The following is a 24438-nucleotide window of genomic DNA, read 5'->3' as shown; positions in this document are numbered from 1 at the left end:
CTGTAGTAATCCTCCCAGAAGTTCCAAACAGCGAAGCTGGTCTCCATACACTCACGCCATCGGTATTAAGTGATGAAGACACGCATTGTCAGTGAACCCACAGACTGATACCACCTATGATATTAAGAAGCACAGACTCAAACCATATAACTTGGCACAAGTGCTTGTGTCTCATATGGGCACACATGTTCTTATATATGCTTTACACAGGCATTTTCACACGTTCGTAAATTTTGGAAGGTTCCATGCCAGACTGATAACAGATATTCACTAAGGATAACTGTGAAGACAGTGTGAGGCCAAGGAGGGTGTGTGTGTGTGTGTGTGTGTGTGTGTGTGTGTGTGTGTGTGTGTGTCGGGGCGGGTAATTCGGATGCGACAACGGTAAGTGCCAAGGAAACGTGCCCCGCAGAGCAGAGGGAGATTACAGGGGTGATGCCGCTGGCTGGATGCTCTGAGACGCTGACTCCTGAAAACGAGATGCAAAGGAAGCCAAGACTCGAGCCTGGGCTTCTGAGGGGGGACGTTCCAGACAGAGACCAGCCGATGCCAAGTCGTCAGTGTGCCTGCACCCGAAGACGCCTTGTGCCGTTGGCCTTGGCAGGGGCACCAGGAGCCAAAAGCCGGGCGGGTGAGGCTGTCCGTGCCCAGGGCCCAGGTCCTCTCCCGCCGGTCAGCCCCGCGCCCCGGGCCGGACGGCGGGGTGGAGGCTCAGGGGTCCCCCAGGACCCTGCCGAGCCCCTCCCCGCCCCCGGCGCAGCGCTCCCGGGTTACAACCGGGTCCCCTGACAGGTGTCGTCCAAAGGCTTCTTTCCGGCCCCGTGTGACCAGCTTGGCACTTCCTGCTCCTCGCGCTGAACTTCCCATCACGGGGACAGAGGGCGAGGCGGGGAGCGGCCCCACCCGTGCGCTCCTTCCAGCTGTTTCTACTCCAGCTCTGGGCCAGGAGCAGCCTCCGTGTCACCTGCGGGGGTGACGCGCCCCTGCCCTGGCGTCCGGAGAGAAGACGGCGCCAAGACGAAGGCCGGGAGCATCTCTCATCCCCCCAGGCTCGCTTCTGAATCAGCATCCAGGCCTCGCCGCCGGGGGTGATGGATTGCTCGCAGCGTCCAGGCTCCTCGGAGCGCGTCCCCGGTGCGCGGTCAGCTGCCACCAGCTCCCTGCCCGTGACCCACGTGCGTCTTCCCGAAGCGGCCAGATACAGGCTCTCTCCACAAACCTCACCGTCTTCTCCAAGTCTGTCAGCAGCGCCAGTCAAGTCTGTGTGCTCGAGTAGGAGCTTAAAGGCTTCTGGAAACCAGACCCCTTTCCTGGAAGCCGAGTTGTGCTTTGCATCCGTAGGATAAATTAAGTCCAGTGACTGTGCCCGGGGAGGAAGGGGCTGGGGGCACCCCAGATGAAGGAGGGCAGGTGAGCTGGGGCCGGGTCATGCAGGACCTCACCAACCACTCTTGGGACTCTTTTTCAAGACTTTATTTTTAAGAGAAACTTTAAGTTCACAGGAAAATTTCAAGGAAAATATGAAGATTTCCCACCCAAGCACAGCCTCCCCGCCTACACCTCCCCCACCAGGCGGTACATTTGTTACAAGTGAGGACCAGCGCTGACACATCAGTACCACCCAGCGTCCCTGGTTCATGTTAGGGTTCACTTTTTTTTTTTTTTTATTGACGTCTAGTCCGTCTACAATGTGTCAATTTCTAGTGTGCAGTGTAACAGTTCAGTCATCCGTGTACACACGTATATTCCTTTTCATAGTCTTTTCCATTATAGGTTGCTACAAGATATTAAACACAGTTCCCTGTGCTCTGCAGCAGAAACTCATTGTTTATCTATTTTATATTTAGTAGTTCAGTATCTGCAAGCCTCGAACACACAGTTTATCCCCAGGGTTCCCTCTTAATGTTGTTCATTCTGTGGGTTTGGACAGAATAAAGCTGCTGTCAACAGCTGTGTGCAGGTTTTTGTGCGGATGTCAAGTTTTCAATCCCTCTGGGTAAGCAGGAAGGAGGACAGGTGCCCGGCTGCACGGTTAGAGGACGTTTAGTTTTGTAGGAAACTGCCACGCAGTCTTGCACGGCGGCTGGACCGTTCTGCCTTCCCACCGTCGGTGACTGAGAGCTCCTGTTGCTTCACAGCCTCACCAGCATCTGGCGTCAGTGCTCCAGATTCTGGCCATTCGAATTCTGTGTAGAAGTATCTCGCTGTTGTTTTAATTTGCGTTTCTCTGATGACGTACAACGTGGAGCATCTTTTCATGTGCTTATTTTCCATCTGTGTATTATCTTTGAAAAGATGCCTGTTAATATCCTTGTTCCCCTTTTAAATTGGGTGGTCTGTTTTCTTGCTGTCGAGTTTTAAGTATGTTCTGTGTATTAAAGGTAACTGTTCTTCATCAGATGCGTCTTTTGCAAATATTTTCTCCAAGTGTGTGGCTTGTCTTTTCATCCTCTTGAGAGTGTCTTCTGCAGGATGGAAATTTTTAATTTTAATGAAGTGCAGCTTACTAATTCTTTCTTCCAGGGATAGTTCCTTTGGGGTTGTATCTATAAAGTTGTCACAAACTGAGGGTCACCTAGATCTCCTTCTGGAAGCGAATGGCCCTGCGCTTCCATCTCAGTGAATCACAGCTCCCTTCTTCTGTCATCACGTCTACCTTCAAAACATATCCTGACTCTGAAATGGTCTCACCATCTTCACTGCTGCCACCCAGGTACAGGCACCACCTTCTGTCAAGGTCCTTGCCACGATCCCGTCCCGGGACCTCCAGGATTTCATTTTCATCTTCTAGTGCCTCTTCTCAAACAGAAGAGCTCGAGCAATGTTTAAAATCCATTTTATTTTTTTTTTCATTGAAGGGACAGTTGATTTACAATATTCCATTAATTGCAGGTGCGCAGCACAGTGATTCAGTATTTTTACAGATTACACTCCATTAAAAGTTATTTCAAGAAAATGGCTGTAATTCCTTGTGCCCCACAGTATATCCTTGTTGTGTATCTATTTTATACGTACTAGTTTCTGTCTCTCAATCCCAGACACGAGGGGAGAGGGATGGGGGATGGGGGATGTGGCTAGAGCCATTTTTTAAGATACAAATCAGGTGATGCTGCTTTTCTGTTCAGTATCTCGCAAATGGCTTCTCATCACCCTGAGCACCAGATCCAACATCCTTTCGGTAACCTACAGGACCCTAGGTGATGTGGTCCCATCTGCCTCCTTGGACCCATTTCCCATGGCTCGTCCTCCACCCCCTGGACTCCAGCCACACCGGACACCACGCTCCTCCATTACACCTTGTTCCTCCATCCCATCCCATCCCCACCTCCACCTCTGCACCTGCCGGTCTCTCTCCCTGGCACCTTCTTCCCCCGGCCCTCCCCCCATCCCTCCTCTTTCTCTCTTTCTTAGGTCCTCCCTCCCTTCCTCTCCCCTGAGGATGCACATATTCCTTGAAGAAATGGTCGCATTGTTCTCGCTCAGAAATAAACAAAGAAACAAGAACTGCCAGCTCCCCTTCTTTCTCAGCCCCAAGGACATTATTTGGCTGAACTCCCAGACGGTAATGAAGACAGGGAGGCGTTTAAGCTTTGTAATCATTTCTCTGAGGCTGAAAGAATTGGAACATAGGACTGGAAGTTGGCTAAATGCTCCACTGTGTTAAATAAAAATTAATAAGGAGTCTTACTGAACCCTTAGGGGGAATATGGCAAGTGGAATATTTCTGATGGTTTTAACTGGGGTTGATACAAGAGACACTAACAAGACAGGCACAGGTCAGGCAGAATATACACGCCCTACTGTCGAGAAGCAGAGAACACACCTGAATTTAAAACCTCTGCTCTATTCCCTTCTCAGTGCATGGCTCTGAGCCCACTGCTTCTTTTGGCTGAGCCTCAGTTTCCTCATCTGCACAATGGGGCGACAATAGCGCACTCCTCGTAAGGTTGTTGCAATGGCTGAATGAGACGATGACTGCAAATGTCTTAGCACCTTGTCTGGTACGTGGTAGACCTTAGGTACATAATAATAATCATTATTAGCAGCAGTAATATTATATCTATTACTACTACAACTATTATTGTTATTGACAAAGATCACATGGTAAGTAGCTACCATTTGATATTTCTTTATTCTCAGCCTATGATTTTTTTCTGCTCTATGGCTAAAACTCAAACAAACAAACAGAAGTCAGCATTCTTTGAGTTTCCAATCACGCATATATAAACCGTCTTGTTTCACTAAGGGCAAGAATCAAGAGATAAATACAGCGAGCAGATAATAAGAAAGCAAAGCCGCTCCCAAGTTCTGCCCTCCGCCTGGCCGCGACCTGGATTCTAACATTCGGGGTGGGGGGTGGGGGCAGCGTCATTTCAGACCTGCCGATGCAGGGTCTCCAGGAAGCCTGACCCCCTCTGGGGTGTGTCCACGCTGCTGTACACAAGTGGGCCAGTCCTCTGGGTTTAGGGGTGCTTCTCCTAGGTGCGTCTCTCCGGGGAGCCCCCAGTAACCGTCTGGACCCGTGCGGACGGGCCCACGGGTGCGGCACTGACAGACTCGTCTGGGGGAAATGGCTCCAGCGGACGAAAGCTACGCTGGGGCAGGTGGAGAACGAACACCGCACCACCGGGCACCGATGCCTGGGAAGTGATGGGTGGAGCATGTATGCCTCGGGGACGACGAGGCGGACGGCTGCGCCCACAGCACGGCGCTTCCAGGAAACGTGCTGCAAAAGGGAAGGCAGCCCTTGTAACAATGTGACAAGGAGGGCGGCGCGCTAAGCCCGCGTGCGACTCACCTGCAGGCTGCTGCCCCCCGCGCTCGCCTCGCCGCAGCTCGAAACTCGCAGGTGGAAGACGACCCATGAGCCAGGGCCCAGCCCGGCAGAGCTTCTCACGGCCGCCTTCGGAGGTGCACGCTGTCGTCGGCGTGGCTCTTCCCACGGACGTGCGTAAGGGAGCGTGTGCGCCCGTGCGGTGGTGGCTTTCCCAAAGAGGTGCGCGTTTGTTCTCAGACCTGAAAACACGCACACCCACCGGGAACGCATTACCTGTGGCTTAGTTCTCCTTGCCTTCTCTCTCTCTCACCAAAATGACACAGCAGAGGAAGCAGCAGAAAACCTCGATCATCCTGTTTAACAGGGTTATACGTGGGGGACGCAGAGGGGCTTCACCCGCCACCGCCCCTCGGTGCCTGGAAAAGATGGGACGTAATGCTTGACAAAGACCCCACCCTGGGGCTGTCAGCAAACTAAATGCCACCCAGACTTCGATTCTGGGCGTCTCCCTGGCTCCTCCAGGAATTCTCCGATCCGACTCCCGCTTCACGTTCCCGGAAGACTCCTCAAGAGGTGAACGCCTGTCTTCTGAATGTAGCCAGCACAGTAGCATTTACGGAACGTCTTTCCCCCAGTTAATGTACCCACTGGCTGGTGGCTCCCGGGGAAGGGAAGACCTTCGGAGAGGAACTGGGACCCTGCACGGGTTGGTCTGGATGCGGAGGGCAACAGAGGGAAAGCTCCGGAGAGCCTCAGCCAAGTTCTTTGGAAGGTGTTGTGATTCTGCCTTGCTGGTGAGCTTTTGTTTTGGTTACAGCAAAAGTGGGTAATGTTTCTAACCAGCACTTTGGAGCGGAAGGGGAGGGGGTGGGTCCTTGAAGGGCGGGACCCTGTAACTTCTAACCCACAGCCGACTCTGAGAACGGCTCCATTTGTGATGAAAGAACGTTCCTCATGTGTGTCTGCGTTTAACCAGGTCCAGCCCCACGGCAGCGAAGGGTCCCCGTCCAGCAGATCCACAGCCTAACATCGCTCAGCGATGACTGACAGTTCAACCTCCCAAGGGCGAGCTGAGGGAGCCTGTGGGTGAGCAGGTCTTGGTACCTGGAAAAGGGAAAGAAAACCCCTTTCATTCTGATGATGGATTTGGTCACTTACCTTCACGCCTGGAGCCACATTTGTAAAGAACAAGACGTCTTCTGTGAAACAGCAGCTGGGAAAGCCTTTGCAGCCCTTTCTAGGATAAATAATTCGCTGTTAACTGATTCCAGGGTCACTCCTGAAACTGGCATGCCCGGTGGCAGGAAGGAACGATGCTCCGCAGGAAAGTGCTAATGGCGTGGACATTCATTCCCCTTCACCCTCGGCGGGTTACAAGGAAGAGGCGACCCCAGCGCCTTTCAGTTCATCCAGGAATCAATCCTACACGGATATTTAAAGGAGCAACGCCCTCTATTTTCCAGATGAGGCAGACGCCACAGTGTTAGCTTAACAGTGACTTATTTCTTCTATATTCTGCTTTCACTGGAAGCTGACATCTGCTTGCTCAAAACGTCTCACCCTGACAGGTGACACTGCCGCGAGCATGTCCCCGGGGCTCCCTGGGAACCAAGAGTGTGATTAAAGGGGCGCCTGACCCAGGCCTCGTGCCCACACAGGGCTTCCAGTGTGGGCGCTTGTCCTGATCTCAAAGGCAGGCGTCATACCTGAGTGCAGAATCAATGTAACTTGTCAGCCTTAAACCACGACAAAATCTGTCTCTGCTTTCTTCATTTTTCAGTATACAAACAGGAACAAAATACACATGGGCCTAGATTCTTCTCAACCCCTGAGAGATCTGTTCACTTCCTCCACTCCACCCTCTCCCCCCAGACAGACCTGACATCCTTCATATGGACTGCTGTTAAATTATTCTTCACTGGACTTATCACAAGATTAAGGAATCAGTTGGTTATGTGACTAACTGTTTGCCTAATGCCAATCCTTGGTTTCTGATTGTAAAATCAATGAGGGGCTTATTTTAAATTTCATTTAATTATTTTATTTTATTTTACCTTATGTTATCATTTTTTTTTAATTTACTTCATTTTATATTGTATTATTTTACTTAATTTTATTTTCTGTAGTAGCCCAGATTTTATTTTCTTTTACTTTACTATTTCATTTCAACCCATTCCATTCCATTCCATCTCATTTCATTTCATTTCGTTTCATTTTTTGTAGTATCCCAGCGAGAAAACAGAAGAGTGGCCCCTGGCACCTCAGCTCGGCGCTGGTGCCCTCCTGTGAAACACAGACGGTCACAGGACATGGACATCAGGGAAGCCCACCCAGCCACCAGGACGGATCCTGCCACAACCACTCCGTAATCTTGTCCAAACACGGACAAACGCACACCCTCGCCGCGCCACAGGCCGCAGGCATCTCGCTCTGCGGCTGAAACGAGTAACTGTGGCCACTTTACCAACGTCAGGGGTGGCCTGGCTCTGCTCTGCCCTCCTCCCAGAGAAGCCTGAGAAGAATGCCCAGTCATGAATCACCCCCACTTGCTGGCAGCATCCTGTCCGGAGCAAATTCCTGCTTCTTTGAACTCTCCTCAAATCACCCAACACCAACCCAAACCCCACTAACAGGCTTTTTCTGACACCCTCTCACTGAGATGCCCCATGGGTCCCCCACAATGAGCAGCTCATTCAGATGCAGGTGTTTTCTGGGGGCCCTTAGGCTGCTGGGATGCAGCATTGTGTCTGGCACTCGGCAGATATTTGAAAATGGACGCATAAGCTCGAAAAATAACTGTATTGACATTTTTCGGTGTAATCAGTTCTTTGGAATCAGGGAAAAGGGAAAAAGCAAATTGACTTGAAAAGAATCATCATGCATACTACATATAGTTAACTATGAAATGTTTTCCTACGACACGAGCTGCAACGTAAAAATAAGTGAGCAAAATAACTAAACTCTAAACAATAGAAATTTCAGTTCCCAACAAAGTCATCTGAGTTAAAATTCCAGCGTGGTGACTGGTTGGGAGAATAGGACCGCCTGTTGCTAAAGGAGGCTTGTAAGAGATTGTTCCCCTCCCTCCGGGCCCCACTGTGCTCTCTCCATTTTCTCCTCCTCCAGGCAGCCTTCCCTGACCACTGCCGCCCACCCGGCCCCTCTGTTCCCTCACCTCCATGTGCTGGCCCTGCAGATGAGGAGGGCACCAGACTATATCAGAGGAGGCCAGCTCCACAGCCTCCAAGCGCACAAAAGACGGGGGCCTTTCTCCGGCCCTCTTCCCACCTGAAACTCTCAGGGGTGAGGATCACTCACTGTGGCCAGATTGAATCTCTGTCCCGCTGTATTGTTCTCTGTCTGTCCATTACTTTCCTCACCCCTGCAATTGCCCATAGCGACCTCTTGCTTTATGTGGTCCAGTCACCTTGGCTTTCCACTGACCTTCAAACACGCCTGCTCATTCTTGCCGTAAAAAGCCCTTCGATGTGGGATGGCTTTCAAGCAAAAGAGGTGTATAGAAAAGATTAACTTCATAACTGCTGCTTCCTGCCTGCTCACGAGTGCTTGGGGGGAAATGTGCATCGATGCGGTGGCATTAGGTTATTTTATGATCACGCACGAATCCTCGCCTGTTCAGTTTAAGAGATAAAGTCTCAGGTCCCGTCCCCCTGCTCAGTCTGAGTGAATCAGGACCAGTGGCCACCCTACCTTGTAATGCTCACAACAGCCTCGCCGGGTGAGCGCCAGGACTGTCCCGTTGTACAGATGAGGACTACTGAGGCTTACCGAAGTTAACTGATTTCCCTGAGTGCCCGCCCTCACCTCAGTTAGAGTGATAGAGCTTTCTTTGTCTCCATGTCCTTCCACTACAATCTCCCCCAGGCAGGTTCTCTCAACTACTTGTTCTGAACTGAGCTTGGGCACGGGATGTGTTTAAAGTGCCCCAGGTCATTGCCGCAGAGTTAAAAACACAGCCCCCAGCTGACGTGCTTCAGATGACATCCTGAAGCTGACCCTTACTGACTGTGTAACTGGGCAAGTGGTTTCGCGTCTCTGAGCCTCAGTTTCCTGGTCTGTAAAAAAAAAAGGGATCACTGCAATATTTATCTCGTAGGGCTGGTCAGAGAATTGAGTAAGTGGGCAGGTGTAAGGCTGTCAGAGCCGTGCCCGGGAAACAGTAAGCGTTATGCAAGGGTTGCTATTACAAGATAATCATCTTTGAAATGAAAGGAAGTAATGAACATGAAGATTCAAATCAGACGGGACCAGCGCTGTTCGTTTCCAAACAAAATGTTACTAAAGCTTAACACACGGTCGCGGGCTCAAACAGCATCTTCTCCCTTGGCACCTTGGACAGGGTGTTCCCGCTGCCTTGAAGAAATTGAAGCTGGTGGCTGGGGCCGCGGCCCTCATTAATTTTACTACAGACACGACTACCTTCTCCTCCAAAATGCGAAACATAGGTTTTAATTTAGTTTCACGGGTTCCTGCAGGACTGAGGTGACACACTGGAAAATAGATCAATTAGGTTTACTTCCCGGGAAGAAAAATTGCGCTCCTACGAATGGTCCAGGCTGGAAGTCGTCTAGGCTGTAAAGGTGACCCGAGGACGTCCGGTGCTTGACGAGCGATGCTGGGGGGCTGGGGGGGGGGCAGGGCATCCTGTCTTTACCGCCACATGTCCTTGCTCAGGGGGGGTGCGCGCCCTCTGGGAAGGCGGGCGTCCTACAAGCTGAGAGAAGATGGTTTGAGGGGAGCCTGGTAGCTCCCCCTCACGTTGTAAGTTGCACCGCTCACCCCAGCTCCTTCAAACGGAAAGTGCGCTCTGCTCCGTGGCGGGGACGATGGGTGCTGGCGTGGCTTTCCCCAGTCCTTCCTCACCCACCGTAAAAACGCTCGCCTTCGCTTCGTGCCTTAGGGCCCTTCTGTTTAATTTCCTCAGCAGTGGGGATTTAGATTTTTATGGTTCACTGAGCTCAGTTCACCTTCAGACCTGTTTTAAAACAGGCAGCAGTGGAGAATGTACTGAATTTGTTCAAATCACGGTGTTTTCAGCGGGACTAGGCTAGTCCAGTTGTGAAGGACTTCGCTTTCTGCTCTTATCAGGTTCGGATTTTTTTAAAAAATATACTTTTTTCGGGGGTGGGTAGAGCTCAGTGGTAGAGCACGTGCTTAGCACGCACACGGTCCTGGGTTCAATCCCCAATACCTCTATTAAAAAAATAAAAAGTAAAAAATAAAAATAAAAAGTCTTCAATATTCTAATATACATTATTATATATATGAAGAATATATATTATATATTAGATTATATACAATATTATATATGTTAGATTATATAATGGTATATTATATATTATATTATATATCTAATATATATTAGATTAGATATATATTCTTTATATGTGCTTACACACACACACACACACACACACACTTTTGTTTTTCCTCTTCTGGCTCCCCCCCCCCTCCCCCCCGCCAGCTGAGTTCTCTACACGCTGAAGTGTAAGTGGCTTCGACACAGTTGGAGGCTGGGGAACAGAAAAAATTCCAAATCAGCCATTTCTGGAAACATTTTTAGGTATTTCTAAGTGAGGCAGAAACGCGAGAGGCTTCTGATCGCACCGTCCTGGGGTGAGCTTCGGAGACACGCTGCCGGCCCGGGTGGCCACCCGAAAGCGTGCCGCGAACCCACGCCCCGGCGGGCGGCTGCGGTGTCAGGGTGCCTCTTTGGCGACGTGGGTTGCCCCCCAGCCTCCCCGCGAAGCGTCAGTGTGGCTTTTCAGGGAGGATTCTCCTTGCCGCCGCTCCGGCCCTGAGCTCCCCTCCGCATCGCTCCTGAAGGCAGGTGGAGGTTGAATCATCTCAAAATGTGCGGGTGGAGAGAAAAGAACGAGGCTCGGGCTCCTGTGGTCCCCCCGTCCCTGGCCCCCTCTCCACCTGCGCCTTCCAGACTGAAGTGCATTCCGAGCTTGGTTCTCACTGCGTAACTCCCCACAGTGTCCCTTTCACTCCGGCAGCCAGCGTCCTCGGCAGGGTCGTCTGTGGCGACAAATCCTGGGAGGGGGTTCGTGTGATAATGAAATATGGGGATTCTTCAAAAATGAGCAAGATTCTTTACGGCGAGCTTTCCAAGCGGCACGGACGTGTTCACGCGCCTTGTGAGTGTCTGCGAGGGAGGCGTGAAGTGTAGCGTTGCTACCCCCCGGACTCGGACTCGTGTTCCACCGAGCGAGAGCACTCGCTTATTTTTTAACTTTATTTCATTGTTATTATTATGATTTATTTAATTTTGTTTTATTTTATCATCACCTCATTGAACAATCAGGGCGTTCATCAAGCTCCCAGTGTGCCCCGGACCCTGTTCTAGGTACCGGAGGTCGACCCACCCACCAACAAATCAGATAAAGACCACCTCCACGAGCTCACGTTCTGGAGGGGGAAAAAATTTACTTTATAGGAGGGAAATAAAGTGATTAGAAGAAAAACAAACCCGGGTAAGGCTAGAGAGCACTAGACGTGGACACAGAATATTTTACGATTTTCTTTTTATGCATGTTAAGACTTTTTATGGTGGAAATAATAAAAAGTAGAGATGAAAACGGGATGAATGTCTACAGGCTTATTATCGCACCAATTACCCGCTCGTGAGTAATCTCATTTTCTTTTCGGGTGTATTTCAAAACAAATGACAGACACCAATCGTTTTTCAGTAACAAATGCCTTTGCATAAAAAGCTAACAAATAATGACTTTTGGGGGCACAATTACAATGTTATTATGATTCTAACATTAATGAAATTCTTTAATGTTATCTAGTATTCAGGCAGTATTCTGAAATTTACTGATTGTCTCCAAATGTCTTTTATTATAGCTGGTTTGTCTGAATCAGGATGCAAAAAAATAGCAAAAGCAAAAAGAACCACATTGCATTTACATTTAGTTGGCATGTCTCGGAAGAGTCTTGTAACCTGTAAGTTTCCCCCCTTCCTCCCTGTCATCTATTCGCCGAAGAATTTGGAGGCTTGATCAGTTCAAGTTCATGTCTTTCGGCAACGATGTTTCAGGGGCTGTGTTTGAACTTGCTGCTGCGTTGCACCTGGAGGGAGGGAGTTAGGTTTTGGCCACTGGGGTCGAATGGTACCAGCGTTAACCGCCTCCCATTGAATGTCCTCAGCGCTGTTGCTCATAGTCTCCATCCACATCTCCATTAAGGCTCCCAGAACGATTGATATTCTAATTCTAGTGTTTCGTCTGCATACTTAGCTAGAAATGTTTCCATCCGGGGAAAAAAAAACTTTTTTTTTTTTTGCAGTGTAAATGTTGTTAGCGGTCATGATGACACTGTAACCTCTCCTAAAGTTAAAGCAATTTTATTGCTCATGTTTTAAAACCTGTTTGGTCACAGTTTTGCTTACAAATTACAGCGCCTGAGGGGCGGAGTGTTTTCCAAGGCTGAGCTGGGTGCCCGAAGCCTCGTTTGGCCGGCCCCCCCCACCCCCCGCCACCCCGGATTCTGCCGTATTTCTTTATTTTCTTGGAAACGAGCACTTTGTTGGAACAGTGGTATTACGACCGAGGTCGATCTGGTAAACCGAGGACTGTCAGGAGGAGCCAGAGACTCACACTGACATTTCCTGACGAAGGCTGCCGGTCTTGCCCGGAGGACCTCATAGAGCTTCAAGGCTACGCTCAGCTCCGTGTTTTCCTGAACTTATTTCAGAAGAAAAGCACTGTTTCAGCCAGGCAAAGCCCAGCGCTGATGCCGCTGAGGTCCCGGGAGCCAGTTATAAGCACTGCGGCCTGGCTAGTTGTTGGGGAGCCAAGGGCGTGCGCCCCCCCCACCACTGGTTTTCCCACGCGTATCAGACTTTCTCCACATGCTGGTGGCCACGGTGTCTGTTTGGGTGGCCACGTGGCTGAAGAAGCTACTATGGCATTGACGTGACCTCTGAACAACACTGAACCCAGGCAGTGGCTCCTCCTTCTTGAGAAACCTCCATCGCGTGGTTTCAAGGGCATCAGTCACTTTGATTCTAACTCACTGCCCACTTCTCAGTTTCCTAGTCTTGTTTTCTGCATCTCACGTTCCCTGACATATCGAGATGCCCCAGATCTCCACCCTTGGACCAGGGCTTCAAATCACCTATTTTGGCTGCCAGCGGATTCTTTTATTCCCAGCTAACGTCTCGACCGCGCACTCCATACTCCATACCCAGCTGTTTACTGAACATCTTGGTCTTGGATGCGAGCAGACGTCTCGCACTTCATGTCCAAAGCTGAGTTCTAGCTTTCCCCCCGCACCGAACCACCCCAACACTGATTCCCCCCATGCCAGCAAATGTCTTCATCTTTCTTGTGACTCAGGGCAGAGACCTCAGGCTCATCCTCGACGTCTCTCTGTTTCTCCCACTTCACATCCAACCCAGGAGCAAATCCTGCTGGGTCTTTCAGCAAAAACATACTCCAAACCTAACAACTTCTGGACACCTCCAGCCGCTTATCGCCTCCTGTCCTCACCACCACGCTCCCTCACCTGGCTTATGATACAGTCTCGTATGCAGTTCCCTTTCTTTAAAAATCCTTGCCCCTGCTTCAGCCTTTTAATAATACAGCAGCCAGATGAATGGGGTTTTTTAAATGGAAATCCACCATGTCATGCAGTGGCTGCATTTTGCTGCAAGTAAAAGACAAAGTCCTTACACAGACAGGCAGGGCTGGAAGACCTGCATGTCCCCTCTCTGAATTCAGCCCTTACCAGTCACGTTGGCCTTGCTGCCCCTCAAACGTGCCAGTCACGCCCTTGCCCCGGGGCTGTTCGGCACACCGTCCTCTCTGCCTTGACCCCCGAGGGCCTGGTGGCTCCTTCACAACCTCCAAAGCATTGTTCAGAGTCACCCTTCCACGACGTCATCCTTGGCCCAAGCTGGGAGCTCAGCGGCCCTCCGCCTCACTGCCCGGCGACCTTTATCCCACTCTCTCTCTCTCTCTTTACCTCCCATTGCTATTTGACATGTCCGATGTCCCCCTGTTCACCGTCTGCAGCCCCTGGACCACTCACTCCATGAAGGCGGCAGGGGTTCTGTTGACTGCATTCCCAGTCCCTAAAGCAGTGCCTGGCACGTGGCAGGCATTCAATCCGGGGGCTGAACAAAGAAAACAAAACAGAAAAGAAAAATATTTCCGAATGAAAAGAAGCTTCTCTCCCGCCTCTGGGAAAGGAAGTTGCTTAGATGGTTTAGGTAAATCATTCTCCAGCTTGGTTTTCTGAGGCATTCACTCACTGGCGTGACAGATTGGGACCAGGTACAGGCTGGGCAGAAAGTAATATTTTTGTAAATAATTGTTAGATGCATCAAATCATCTTTTTTTTGGGGGGGGGCATTAAATCCAACAGGGATAAATTCTGGCTCCCTGAGACAACTCCAAAAAAAAAAAAAAAAAAAAAGAACAAATTTGAAATGATAGGAGAGTGTGTGAAGGGAAAGTCTCAAAAATCACCACGCACAAGGTCATTTCAGGGGAGGCAGGTGGCAGGAATGAACGGTTAATCTTCAACAACTGGAAAAATCTCCCACCGCCATTTTTCGTCCTTGGATATTGCTTCCAAATCAAATTCCGGGCCGAGTCTGACTTGCTCAGCCAGATCAGCCTCCCCACCTGCAGGGGCGGGCGTCATTATCTACGTTAATGGTCCCACCAAGATGGGGCTTAATATTTCTCAAGAGAGAGAATCTGCCAGAGGAAAACAAAACAAAACAAAACAAAACAAAACAGGAGGTCTATGACAGCCCGCAAAATCAATATTAAAATATCTGAGAACGAAAACCAGGATACCGTCCTGTTTGTGCATTAAACAAGGCTCGGCACATTTTCTACTCGGAGCAAGCAAGCACACACGGTTTGTCTTCTCGCTCCAAGGAATACCTGAGTCGGAATAAAGCTGCAAACAAACCAAAAACAGCCCGCTTTCCGTGATTTACCGTTTTCTCCCGTCAAGGCTCTCTGCAAGACCTGGCCGTTCCTGTGCCCACCCGTCCCAAACTAGCCCTGACCCGTTCCCCGCCTTGTAAGGACTACCTGCAGGTCGCCCAGCCCGGCCGCGAGACCCCACCAGAATGGTCCTGGTTGTTCTCCCTCCCTCGCTACTAAGCCGTCAGAATGATAGATCCTTCACTTCAGTGGGTATCATGGATGAATAATGGATGCAGTGTTGATCGACTTAGTCCTAATGGCTTTCTTATGAGGTTTGCTTCATGCACAGATGCTCAGAGGTGCCGGACAAGGAACCAAAGGCTAACACTTCTAGCTAAAGGTGTCTCTTCATCGGTCTTAGCGAAGTTGCAGAGAATATTTCTGCAGGGTGTCCATCCAGACTTTCTGGGGCCAGCCTCTGCACGCCATCTATGGACTCCACACCACCCACCTCTTGCCAGTTTTTAAAACACATGGAATAGGTTCTTTGGCTCTGAGTAGGATCTTAAAAGAGTAAATGAAAGGATCCACCATGAAAAAGTGCAGAGCAGAGGGAGCGAGGTGTTTTGGCATCATTTGGACAAATCTAGAATGCTTGGGGGCAAGCTGCCACAGACAACTGTCTTAGAGTTTCAACTCACAGGTTCGGGGGCAGCGAGCACACACTTAGGGTTCACGTGCATTTGCGGGCTTACCTATTAAAGAAAATGATTTGCAGGGTTAGGGTCACCAACCATCCTGATTTGACTGTAAATGGCATGGTCTTCGCACTGGAAAGCCTGCAACCTGGGAAAGCTTTCATTTCCAGGTAAATCTGGATTGTCGGTCACTAACAACTCGGACTCTATAAAGTCACGAGCGACTCTAAGTAGACGCTTAGTGAGCAAGAAGAGTGGACTCTTATTCGCAAATGATGAGGCTGACAAGGGATTAATTTCCAGAATACACACATAACTCATACAGCTTAATATAAAAAAGAAACAAAAACGGGTGGGCAGAAGACCTAAATAGAATCTCTCCAAAGAAGACATCCCGGTGGCCAACAGGCACGTGAAAAGATGCTCAACATCGCTAACCATCAGAGAAATGCAGGTCAAAACCACAGTGAGGTATCACCTCACACCTGTCAGAATGGCCGTCATTAAAAAGTCTGCAAATAATAAATGCTGGAGAGGCTGTGGAGAACAGGGAGCCCTCCTGCACTGCTGGTGGGAATGTAAACGGGTGCAGCCACTGTGGAGAACAGTATGGAGGTTCCTTGAAAAACTAAAAATAGACTTACCCTATGATCTAGCAACCCCACTCCTGGGCATGTATCCGGAGAAAACTGTAGCTCGAAAGGACTCACGCACCCCAATGTTCACAGCAGTGCTGTTTGCAGCAGCCAAGACAGGGAAGCCGCCTAAACATCCACTGACAGACGACTGGACAAAGCAGATGTGATACATACACACACGATGGAACACTACTCAGTCATTAGACAGAATGAAATCCTGACATTTGCAGCGACATGGATGGACCTAGAGCTGATCATGTGAAGTGAGGTACGTCAGACGGAAAAAAATACCATATGATACCTCTTATATGTAGAACCTAGAGAAAAAGGACACAAATGAACTTATTTCCAAACCAGAAACACACTGCAGTTTCCAAAGGGGAAAGAAGTGGTGGGGAAGGGAAAGCTAGGAGTTTGGGATTAGCAGATACACACTGCTGTCTATAAAAATGAATAAACTACAAGGTCCCTCTGTAGAGCACAGGGAACTGTGTACAATATAACCCATAATGGAAAAGAATCTGAAAAAGAACATACACATACACACACACACACACGTGCGTGTAACTGAATCACTTTGCTGTACACCCTAAAACTAACATCATCTTGTAAATCAACTATCCTTCAATTAAAAAAAAAAGAAAGGGTGAACTCTTGCCTTCAGGCACCCAGCTCCCGTGAAGCCAAATGCATAACTTAGAGGCATTTGCAGACTTGACAAGTCCCCAACGTCACTACGTGGGTATTTAAAAGTCTATGACTCATCATTTTATCTCAAAGACGGTAACACAACCTCCATTTCTGCCCCGCATCCCTGTGCGAGGTTGTCAGACTGAGGCAGCGGCATGTGCACGACGGGGACGGCAGCCCTTCCCACGAAGCATCTTATGTTTCCCCTGGTTAAACTCAGCCCCGCGTCACAGCTCACCCTCCCGGGCCGCGGCCGTGCCTGGAAACCATTCCTTAGCACCGACGGTACACAAGCCCCCAGCTCCCAGGCGTGAAGGACAGGAGAGCACGCACAACTGAGGCCACGCAGCACAGCCCAGGTGGGACGCTGGCTGGTCAGTGACAGACGACACCTGCACCCAGTACCTGGAGGCTTGTTTGTTTCCTTCCTTCCTAAGGATTTCTGCCGTTGTCAGCACACTTTGTCATGGGGGAAATCCTCCGCATCCCGCTGGGACCTGAGACTGCCCTGACATAGACGCTAATCCACGCAAAGACTCTCGCAGGGCAAGCGGCCCCGCAGCCGGCCTGTGGGTCTCACCCTTGCCCGCGCCTTCGGCCCACCCGGGAAGGCTTCTGTGCCTTAGGCGGTGGTGGTTTCACGGTCCGGACGGCTGGGTCTCGTTCGGGAAAACTTGAGTCTGTGCTTCCGGGGGTGGGTCCCAGGCACTGGTATTTCTTCACACCTCTGAGCTGGAACCAGGGATCAGGAAAAACAAAACAGACAAACTCCAGGGGTAGGTGGATTCCGTTTATGGGATGTATGTTTCAGAGTTGTCACTTTTTAATCACATGTCACTGATACAAGCCGACTTTATTACGCCAAACCCCATCATTCTGTAAAACAAGGGGACACCGTCCAAAATTACAGAGAAAGCCAAGCCAAGGGCTGCCCGCCTCAGGGAGGTCCGCGCCATGCCCTTGGCCGGGCGCTCTCCGGGTGCGCTGGCCGGGAGAGGCCGCAGGTGTGCCCGCTCCCCTGCTCCGCGCTGGCGTGCCTCGCGGCCAGGACATCAGCAAAGGCAAGCACTGAGGCTGATTTCCTAGCTGTGAACGGGAGCAGCCAAGGGTCCTGATTTCTCACAGACAACGCCTCCTCCTCTGGCAGCAGCTGCAATTTCTTTGCTCCTCCCCAGCATGGAAGCCAACTTTGCTTTGTGAATAATCAGCCCCAGTTTGGCCCAATGAAGCCAGGAGGCTTTGAGAGCGCTGTGATGGAGGTGCTGGGGCCATTTCCACGTGTGGATTTCTGTTTGCAGCCAAATGATAAGCAAATCCTAGAGAACCTTTCCTCTTCGCCCCTGGTGGAGCCCACTTCACTTGAATGAACAAATTAGGTCTCCCTTGACATTTAAAAAAAAAATTACCCATCACCAAGTAGCGCACTGTTTTTTTGGAAATAAAGCTCTACCCTACAAATAAAAATGCAGATGGCTTCTGGGAAAAGATCCCTTCTCCAGGAATCTGCAAATAGGAATTGCTAAAGAAAGCAACTTTGGGGCACAATGAAGACCATCGGTTAGAAAGACCACGAGTCTGATTTATACAGCCGTTCAATCTTAGGTGTCCTCCCTTACCCACTGTCTTTCAAATGACTTTCAAAATAAAACTGTATTTTGGCAAAGGCATTTATTTAGAAAAAAATCCCCACAAAGCTTATTTCACATAACATAATGCCTCGCAGGTCCATCCATGTTGTCACAAATGGTGAGATTTCCCTTTTCCAGGCTGAATAATATTCCACTGCATGTGTTTGCCTGTAGCCAAGACATGGAAATAACTCTGAAGTCCGCTGGCAGGTGGATGCATCTTGTGGATTTTACAGCGTCACTGAGACCCACGACTTCTGCAGGAATCAGGTGATGACAGTGATGTGGAGGGAGAGTGAAGACCTCATCATGAGATCGACTTGGGTTCCAATCCCAGCTCTGAGGCTTAACGTGTGACTCTAAAACCAGCCTCGGTGTCCTGAATCATCACACCCTCAACTGTAAACTGGGGAGGAGGGCCGCCGATTAAGGCTTCCTCCATGATTTAATGAGGTCATTTAAAGTCTCTAATAGCATCTTACACACTGTTGACACTCAGTTCCTGTAAATAGATGTACAGCGGCTTGGAATGATTTACAGCTTCTGGACATCAGGGGAAGCAGGGCTGAAATTACAGCCAGGCAGAAATGCGTCCTCCAAAGAGATTCCATCCCCAGAGAAACACTGATCAAGGGGGTCTCGGGTGCCTCTGCCCCCTGGTTACCGATCGCCTCAACCCAGCGAGAGCCCGTGAACTATGTACCCAGCTGCCCCTACTCGTTACGCTGAGATGGTACCACTCACGACAAGACACCAACAAGGGGACACTGGCTTTTATTAAATATCACATGCAAATTGCCCATTTATTCCAGACAAGAGCAGGTAGAAAATATAGAGTTAAATGAGCTCATTAATTTAGCTTTTATTCAAGAACACTCTGACAACGTTTGACACCCAGACATGCTCATCGCATTCGAGATCTTGGGATCAGAAACAGTATTTTGTCAGCAGGAAATAATTATTGTTTTTTTTTTTAGCAGGAAGCAAAAAGAATACCTCTGGGTAATGAATCACCGTCCGATCTGATTCTGGATTAGCATTACTTAATATTTAAAATTGTCTGGAGGAGAGAGATCTTTTTTTTTTTTAATGAAACGTTTAAGTCTGCAGACGATGCTTAAATCTTCCGAGTTGCAAATGTCAAGGGGGAGCGCTGAGCTGAGGAGCGTTCACAGTCTGAATGGGAGGAACAGAAGCGGAATCTTACGATTCATACGTGCACATTGTTTCCACTTAAATCAGGAAATGATTTGGGGAGTCTCAGAAAAATATCTAAGGACCATTTAGGGGCATCGTGGGAAATGCCAAGAAAATTTAGGTCATGATCAGGAAAATATAAATGGAAAACACATTTCTAGAGGAGTGTGTGTGTGTGTCGGTGTGTGTCCTGGAAAACAACATGATGATTTGCTGCAGACACTTCAGCAGGACCCCCTCTGTGCAGCCCTGCTCTAAAGCCCTCCGCCCTCCATCGCCTCCTGTCACCCTCGCCACAGTCCTGTGCAGTTGGCACGAGGGTTCTGCCCGTTTACAGACCAGGAAGCTGAGGTGCAGACACGCTGAATGGCTGGCCCGGGGTCTCGCAGCCGCGAAGTGCAGATTCAAGTCCAGGCCCTCCGCTGGCAGCTCGTCTCCAAGTCCAGCTGCCTCTCAACACAGCTGCGCTCGTGGGCGAAGGAGGGACATCCCGCCCCATCTGCCAGTCTTGAGCAGAGAGGCCCTCTCACCCTCCCAGTCCATCTGCGGGAGGCTTGCTCATGTCTTGTTTCATCCAAGCCCCTCCAGCCCGTGCGGCAGGGACCAGCTCACCCGAGCCAGGCTCCCCTGTCCGTCTCCCATCACCTCCCCCGGGGCAGAGGGCAGGCTCCCAGGTAACGAGGACAGCAGAAGGGATGCGGGTCCTCACCGTCCAACCCACTTCCTCATTAGCTCCACGCTTCCTCTCAAGGGGCCGGCACCTCTCCTTCCAGACCTTTCCTGAGAGTCTAGAGCAGACGAGCTCTAGCTGGCTGCCCTCTGCACGCACCGATTTCCTCCCTGCGCCCACACCCCAGGCATCCCTCTGCCTTCCTTCCTCTGACAGAACCGTGTTGATACGTCCACTCTCTGTCCATGCCTCCCTTCCTCCAGCGGAATAAATGTGTGTGTCTTCCACGTACAACTGGAATTTGTTTCAACTGATCTTCACAACAGCCCTACCAATGAGTCACCACGCCCCATTTTATACATGCGGACACCAAGCCCCACAGCAGCGGGACCATCGGCACCGGGTCGCACCGCCTGTGCGTGGCGGGGAAGGGATGGGGGCCCGTGACCTTTTTCGTGGTACCACTCATCCAGCTCCACCCAAAGTGAGAGCTCCCCCTAAACCGCAAGAAGGTAAGACCAACGCGTTTAAGGGCTAACGCAAAGGACAAAAGGTGTGATTCCACAGACTTGGAGAAGAAGAGGGGGGAGAGAGGGGCGGCCACTCCAAAGGGGTAAGAACCCAGTTTGGGAGCAGATGGAGGAAGAAATGTGCAGAAAGTGTTAGCGATCATTTACATAATTAAAAATCAATGATTTGTCTGCAGATCACATAATATTTAGGGCGAGGATTCATATAGGAAACATGGCCGAATTCAGCAACCCGAAAAAAAGACTGAGCACGTGAGGAGACGAAATCGTGCTTTCAGTCAAACTCAAGGTTTTCGGTGCAGACTTGCGAGAGGAGATATTTGACGCTGTTCCCTGCATCTTGCCACAGAAATGGCCTCAAACGCCCCGGATTATGTGCACTTTGATTTTATTCTGTGGTACGACTATGTTTTGTTCCAACCATTTACAGAGAAGCCGTTTAGAGCTGGAACAATCATGATTTTTGCCAACGTCCAGGGTGATTTAAAAGATTGTAAAATGCACATTGCTTTGATTCAGAGCTCTGAAAGGATTCAGATGCAAATCTCACACCTTTATAGAGCTGACTGATACATAACAAAGGCTTTAGAGCACTTAGCACAGGGTGGAAAGAACTTGCACTTGACGTTCACAGGAGTGTTGCTGTGGTTTGCAGTTGAACATCTATGTCCCTGTTGTGGTCAAAGAGAGGTGAGCAGAAAACTGACACCCCAAGCAAGAAATCTCTGGTACAAATTTTGAAAATTTGAAGATGGGTTGATAAAAACATGATACGGTGCTCACAGGGCGTAGAGGGACCGTCAGGGTTAGGACTAGACCCCTGGACTGTTAAGCGTGAGGGGCTTCAGGACTGGACAGAGGAGAGGACAGGAGGATTATGCAGAGAGCATCACTGACGACCAGCTCCAGTGCGCGGAGGCCTTCCCCACACACCCAACCCAATGCTTACGCGCCAGCTGGGTGTCTCACAGTTCAGCTCAGTTCTGACGCTGTTGACCCGGAGATGGCGCCACAGGAAGGGCTCAGTCCTACAAGACACCCCCAGCGCACCTCAGGCACCATTGCAAGTCCAGGTCATCTGTCTATAAAGCAGGGGATCCTACCCCTACCCCTTGGGTGCAACTCATCTGCCAGGACGGCTCACAGAACTCAGTCTGCTCACTGGATTCCTGGTTTATTACAAAGGATATTAAAGGCTAGAAGTCAACAGCCAGAGACAGAGATACGCAGGGCGAGGTCCAAAACAAAGGAGCTTCTGTCCTTGTGGAGTTTTGGGACCCGGCATGGTGGTATGCGGACAAATTCTGGTTCCCCAACCTGGAAGCTCTTCAAACCCTATGCCTTTGGGTTCTTACAGAGGGTTCATTATGCAGGTATGAGTGAATAAATCATTGGGCATTGGTGATTGAGTCAACCTCCAGCCCCGCCCCCTTCCCAGGACGTCAGGGGGTGGGACTGAAAGTGCCAACCCTCTCTTCGTGTTTGGTTTCCTTGGCAACCAGCCCCCATCTTCAAGGGATTTCGAAAGTCACCTCAGTGACATAAACCCTGTAGATACTGGAAGGGGCTTATTATGAATAATAAGAGCCAGTTCACATTTACGGCACGGAAGGGATTTCAGGAACCGAGGAGAAAAACCAAATATTATAACAAGAGATGCTCCCATTGCTCTTACTACTCAGGAAATTCCAAGGGGCTGAGGGGCTGACAGCCAGGAACCATGTTGGGTTATATGCCGACGCCAACCCCGAGGGAAGCTGGGAAATCGCACACTCACTAATGTTTCCCATCTCTGCAGCGCGAGAAGTGCTTATCCAGGAAGGTCGAAGGGAACTTGCAGCCGAGAAGCTCAGCCACAGCATCACTCGTGTGAGTTACAGGGAAGGAAAAAAACTTAGTGGTTAAAAGCTTGGGCTTTGGAGACAGTCCCTGCCAGTTTTAAATTCTGATTTCTCAATCCAGTATCCTTATGACCTTGGGAAAATTACCCTGTGCCTCAGTGCCTACACCTGTGAAATAGGGTAAGATTAGAAGTTAGCTCATAGGGTTGTCGTGAGAGTTTAAGTTGACCTAAAATTGCACAGTCATCGTCCTGGTGCCCAGCAATAGATGTTATAGGCAAAAACAGAGTGAGGAGAGAAACTGAGCATTTGTGAGCACTTGTGTCATGCATGGAGTGCAAGGATGTCACTATAATCACCATCATCACCATCACCACCAACATCACCACCACCATCACCACCACCATCACCACTATCGTCATCACCACCATCACTACCACCACCATCACCACCATCATCACCACCACCATCACCACCATCATCATCACCACCATCATCATCACCATCATCACCACCATCATCATCACCATCACACCATCATCATCACCATCATCACCACCATCATCATCACCACCATCACCACCATCATCATCTCAATAATCCTTTGAGAAGTAATGTGACCCTCCAGTGTCATGTACCTGGGACATCAGGCTCAGAGTGCACACAGAATGAATACTGATGGAGGAAAGGGCAGCTAAGATCAGTAGAGAGAAAAAGAATTAAAGGTTTTTATTAGTCTGTTTACTAGACACAGTAGATAAATGATCTTAAGAGCAAAGAGTAGGTGATGGAAAATTCCAACTGGAGATGCAAACACACATTCTGATTAGACTGAATGAGCAGATAAGCCGTTGGTTTTAAATGATTTTAAAAAAACCAACATCTGTGTGCTCAAGCCTGTATTTATCAGATGTGCCCTAAAAGAAAATGTGATGGAAAAAACCCCAACTGATATAATCCCAAATTAACTGAGTTAAAAGAAACAATGGATTATATTTTTACATCTTTCTGTTAAGCTAATAGGGCAATTACATTTAATACTTCTAATTTTCAAAAATTAATTTAAAGCAAATTATCTCCACTTAAGTAGACATAATAATAGAATCAAGCTAATAGAGTTTATTTTGAGAATGCAATAGGTATTTATACCACTGCTTATGGTTTATGTTAAGTGCTGTGTAAGTACGCTGTTATCACTATTATTAATAAATTATTTTAATTTGGTTGTAAGTTCAGAATCCATTTGCTCTTAACCCTTGAAGGGCTTTTAAATGGTCGGGTTATTTTCAGGAGCTCCGAGAAACAGATCGTTTAGAGACGCGGTGGCATTCATATCTGTAGACATCTGTATTTCCAATCCCTGAATAAGGTGTCCATTGCAATGCTGACAACAAAAGGCAAGACATAGCACCCTCTAGTCTGTTGGTCCAGAAGGACCCCACTGACATCTATTTCCTGATAGTTTTTCATTAAGGGCATCCTTGCCAAGAGGAAAAAAAACCCATACAATTTACATATACTATATATGTATATATATAATATATGTTTTTAAACTTAAAAAATTAAATATATAAAATATTTCCACATATATATACAGAGAGGGAGAAACTTAAATACACATAGAACCAAATACACTAGTAAGCAAGGCTTTACTTTTGGAAGATGAATAGAGAGATATAATTGATTTGTTTTTTACTAAAAAAAAATAGGGTAAATGAGTTTTTCTAAATTTACATGTGGTGTTTTGGGGGGTGGTGATTCCATGACCTTCCATTTCATTTTTAAGTAAATGGATTTATTGAGACGGACTGCATACACCATGCAACTCACCCAATTAAAGGACACAATTCAG

At 49.0% G+C, this 24438-nt stretch overlaps 2 long non-coding RNA genes across 2 annotated transcripts in view; one reads left to right on the top strand and one right to left on the bottom strand.

Annotated features, from left to right (window-relative positions):
• LOC135319757 (uncharacterized) overlaps nucleotides 1-7715 on the top strand; it is a 32814-nt gene extending 25099 nt beyond the window's left edge. The window contains exon 3 of the long non-coding RNA XR_010378613.1: nucleotides 7001-7715. This is a non-coding gene — a long non-coding RNA (uncharacterized LOC135319757). The remainder of the gene's footprint in view (nucleotides 1-7000) is intronic.
• The window catches only part of LOC135319756 (uncharacterized), a 129253-nt gene continuing 109691 nt past the window's right edge, over nucleotides 4877-24438 (bottom strand). The window contains exon 7 of the long non-coding RNA XR_010378612.1: nucleotides 4877-5881. This is a non-coding gene — a long non-coding RNA (uncharacterized LOC135319756). The remainder of the gene's footprint in view (nucleotides 5882-24438) is intronic.

This window comes from Camelus dromedarius, chromosome 31 (assembly GCF_036321535.1).
Source record: "Camelus dromedarius isolate mCamDro1 chromosome 31, mCamDro1.pat, whole genome shotgun sequence".
Classification (NCBI taxonomy): Eukaryota; Metazoa; Chordata; class Mammalia; order Artiodactyla; family Camelidae; genus Camelus; species Camelus dromedarius.
The sequence above is the reverse complement of the archived record's forward strand: the minus strand, read 5'-3'. Positions and strand labels throughout refer to the sequence as shown.